The sequence below is a fragment of the Empidonax traillii genome, unplaced genomic scaffold (assembly GCF_003031625.1).
Source record: "Empidonax traillii isolate 1590-97213 ecotype Southwest subspecies unplaced genomic scaffold, ASM303162v1 scaffold163:size1593379, whole genome shotgun sequence".
NCBI lineage: Eukaryota > Metazoa > Chordata > Aves > Passeriformes > Tyrannidae > Empidonax > Empidonax traillii.
Window position 1 is genome coordinate 1180723 of NW_020955356.1, and position 4554 is coordinate 1185276.

The 4554-nt window shown below is 41.5% G+C and overlaps 1 protein-coding gene across 2 annotated transcripts in view; it reads left to right on the plus strand.

The window, feature by feature from the left end:
- The window catches only part of WARS2 (tryptophanyl tRNA synthetase 2, mitochondrial), a 41024-nt gene that overhangs the window by 28404 nt on the left and 8066 nt on the right, over positions 1–4554 (plus strand). The gene's annotated exons all lie outside the window — the stretch shown is intronic.

The following is a 4554-nucleotide window of genomic DNA, read 5'->3' on the forward strand; positions in this document are numbered from 1 at the left end:
AGGTCAGGAACTGTCACTGGTTGTGAGTTTTGTTCACTGGAGATGTAATTCTGTTTTCCTACCACTTGTAATATTTTTATTTGGGAGCCCCCGGTGGTCTAGGGGAAATGACACTGCACTGTCACTGCAGAGACCCGGGTTCGATTCCCGGTCGGGGCCCCTCCCCGGGCAGATGGAGCTCGTTAGCCCGTAAGGCAATCCATCTACGTCCTGAGGACCTCGCTGCCACCGTCCAAGCGTGCTTGGCCCCAGCAGATGAACCTCAGGATTAAAGGGTGGGCTCAGTTCCGCGCACACTGTGTCTCACCTAAAAAATCCAATGCGCAGGCTGGAAGGTGGAAAGACCTTCCCCGGTTCTTCGTTCGCGAAGAGACTGGCCATACATACAATATTTTTATTTGGGTGTATTGGGGGAGAGGGCACTGCTGAGAAAATTATGTCTGCATTGGAAAAGAATTAAGTTTATTATCATCTCTTCTCTTCTGGGAAGGTGGAGCATTCCTGAAGTACATCATAGGTTTAGAGAGTAGTTCTATTGTGAGACTTTAAAATACAAAACAAATTGAGTTCTTTACTGGTTCAGGTATACAATAATTGATGGTAACTTTTTATGCTTCTATTACCTGAAGTCCTAATTAGGATTTGGGTGAACGCCTTTAAAAAATAAACAAACAAACAAAAAACAAGGGAATAAAGGCAAGTAAAAGACCTCTTTAACAGGCCTACTCTTTTGATTTTGGTGGGTTTTTTTGAATGGCCCAGTCAGTCCTCATGTGCCTCAGGGATTCATGCTGGGAGCAATTCTGGTCAACATCCTCCTTCATGACCTAAAGAAGATAGTGAACAAAAGTTTGTGGGCAGTGCTAAATTCTGATGAGTAGCCAAATTCTATGCCAAGGAAGAGAACTCAAAAAACTCTCATAAAACAGAGTGGGTAGCCAAAGGGGTAGAGGAGCTTTAAATGCAAGGTAAAGCACCTAGGTAAAAGTAGTCTAAACCTACTTTTACACACTATTGAGCTGAATCACAGTGCAGGAGTCATCATTGGCAGTTCTATAAATTTATGGATCTGGATTTCATAGAATATTCCGAGTTGGAATGGACCCACAAGGATCATCGAGTCCAGCTCTTAAGAGAATGGCCCAAACAGGGATTGAATGCACAACCTTGGTGTTATCTGAAATCATTGTCTCAGCACAAGTTATTTTCAAAAAAAAACAACAGTATGTCATTATCACCATTTTACCAGAAAGGGTTTTGAGAATAAGACAGAGATGATGTTTTGTAACTGTACAAACCCATAGTGCGCCAATTTTTTAAATACTGGGTAAAGCTTTACTGTCTACATCTCCTGAAGGAACTGTGATACAAAGAAGACGGAAGTAATGCAACGGGAAATAGAGTAGCTGCCTTAAAAGTTAAAATTCAGAAGTCAGGGATGAAGAGAAGAAGGCTGAGGCGTATATCCAATCCAAGCTGACAAAATCAGAAAAACACTGAATAAACTGGATGTGGAGTTTTTCACTAAATTGTGTAATACAAGAAACAGGTGGTATTCAGAAGTAGTAAGCAAAGACAGATAAATTAGCAGCTACATTAACGTGTTTCTTTACACATCAAGTTTAAGCCTCTGGAGCTTATTGATACATGTGGTTGTGAAGTGGGCAGTGTCAGCCAGTTCAGAAGGGGGTTAGACACATTCATGGGGAGCCTGGGTAGTAATAGGACTGGACCAGAGATAATACTAGTACAACAATCTTGGATACTGGAAAAGTGCAGTTTTACTTTGTACATTCTTATGCTTTAGTTGTTTATTGAAGATTTTTGCTCCGAGTTTTAAATGGACTTGCGGTAAGAAGCTAATCAAGTTTGAGAGAATGGTGTCTTCCTGTTGTGATCCATTGGTATTGCTCAGTGAAAGGAAGTGTAGACTGAGCCTTTATTTTGCCTGGTGTCATGTACATCTTCACGTCTTCCGGTTTCTTTGTATCCAGATTTATCCAATTTATTCCAAGTGATGGAATACTGTAGCTAAATGAATAACATTTGAGCTGATGCACGGTGACCAACCAAATGCAGCAATTACCTGCCCCTCTTGCCAAGTAAAACACAGTAGCTTAAACTGTGATTTAGTCTGACAAATGATTTGTGGTTTAATCCTAGTACCTCCTGATTCACACACCAACATACAGTCACTTACTGCAATTTGGATGATGAATGTTAACTCATTAGGCTCCAGTATTGAATTTTTTTCCAACTGAAATCACTGCCCTTCAGTGCACTTTTCTATATTTTCTCCTCCTTTTATCAGGCTTCTCCCTCACAGTATTCATGCTTTAGTCTTACTTAGGAAAAGGCTGTGTGTTTGAGGATTAGACATGAGTATAACTTGGTAAGACCCAGAACTGTGTATTCAATTCAACAAATGCTGTTTAGATCACTTGGTGTTTTGGTAACTGATGTAATGTCAAATCCGCTGATCCAGTGAAACTTGCATGCAGTCTTGGCTGTGGAAGCAAAGTCTTACAGAGCTGAATCCATGATTGCATAGCTTTTGAAGAGAGTCCTTGTCAACACAAGTGCAACAGAGCACCATCTCCTCTCTATCTGTGACTAGAAGAAAGAAATGAGAAACTGCTTTGTACCAGATGGTGATTCCTTCTAAGTGAAGTAGGAGTCCTGACCTTAGTATTTTCTATAAAGTTCAGTTCACTCTTTGTATCTTGCAGAGAATATATTTGGTTCCACTTTACATCTTGCTGTATTTGGCTTGTGCACAGAAGATTGCAGGTCAAATAAGCATGAGGGAATCACAAAAAATAAAGCTGTGGGAAAGGCAGAAAGAAGGGAAGGAGAATCAACCATAAATGTTTCACATCTCTAACCACTGAGCTGTTTTCTTGAGGTCAGATACCTCTGCTCAACATTGGCAACCAAAATAGTCCAGTAATGGCTAGCTAGGAAATTACTGTGTTTAAATGTGACAACAAAGAAATTGCAATTAATAATGCTAGTAATTCTTACTTGCTAACACACACTTTTTACTGCCTTGCATCTGGGTTGTTATATCATGTTGCAAGCACGAAGCTTTGAACATCCTTGAGACAGTTACCATGCTCTTAAACGTTCAGAACCTACCAATATTGAAAAGAGTGAATCAAACATGTAAGCAAAGGAGCAGAACATAGATCACTTTTTTCTTTTGATGATTATTGTCTGTATAGCTAACTATGAACAGACAGAATGATAGAAGTTAAAAAATATGCATCAGCAATGCTTGCCTCTTTTAGTAATCTAGAAATTAATATTTGAAATGTAAAAGCTGAAGAGTGTATGTAATGAAGCTAAACATGGATTCATCCAACATAGGATGTTGACACAGCATATTTCTTGTCTCAGCCTGTAGAAAATCTTCCTCTTAGCAGAAGGGGGGCAATCACTCTGTCTGATGTCTTTCTGAAACTATTAAAATTTCACTGTCACCACAATTTTCCTCTGAATGTTAAATGAAGAATCTGCTGCATGATCTGAAGTAGAATCCTTTTTTGTCTTTTTAACCACTCTTGTAGCAAAGGGTGTGTAGAGACCTGATCCTCCTCTTTCACTTGCAGATCAGTATTAGTTTTAATAGGACTGCAGAACTGAGGGATAAACTGAGCCTCAATTCAGGCTGTCCTGTAGTTTGACTTCAGCTATTATCCTTGTTTTGCAGACAGGTTAGGGTCATTAAGACCTCTTGGTGCATACAAAGCCCTGACAAGCCTCACCTGGACCTTCCACCCGTGTACATTTTGCCCAGTTCCCCAGAGCTCCGCTTAAGCTCAGGTCCCTTGGCTTCACCTGAGGTCCATCATGGTGTCCCTGTGCTCACCCTGTCCCTGCTGTCTCGGTTTTCTCACTGGGCTCCCTGGATTGTCCTCAGATGTGACTAATTACCTTTCTGTGTCTACTGATCACCAGACTGTCACTGCCACCACCCTTACCCTGTCAGTGCGTTGTCCTGGTCAGGGAGATACCTGTTCCTGCCTGGCTCCTGTCTCTTTGCAGACACAGCCTTGTGGAGCAGCCCAGCTCTTCTTTTTCCCTGGCAGTTAGTTCAGGCTTCTGGGAAGGGCCTGCAGTTAGTTTGCTGCCAGACATACTGCAGTGCAGCATGGCTTATGCAAGGACTGTGGGCACTGGCTTGAGCTTAAATGGGACTCCTGGAACCACGGGCAGAGGGGATGGCTGAAGGGCTCAGGTGAGGCTAGTGAGGACAAATTAAGGGAAATCAGTGCACTCGGACCCTGATGCAGAAGAAATGAAGATTGGGTAACTTATTGGCATTGGAAACGAGAAAGTGAAGAAGTTTTGTCACTATTAATATTTACCTAAGAGTGTGGAGAGGCTGTGGCACAGTGGCAAACAGTTGATTAGTTTACATGTGTGCTCAACTCTGATATTGCTAAAGCATTTTCTTTCTTATTTAGAACATGAGTGAATAGGATCGAGAATGGTACCTGAGTGTAGGATATTCAATCCTGGCAGTGTCTAAGACTTCTCATTAGCTTGTCC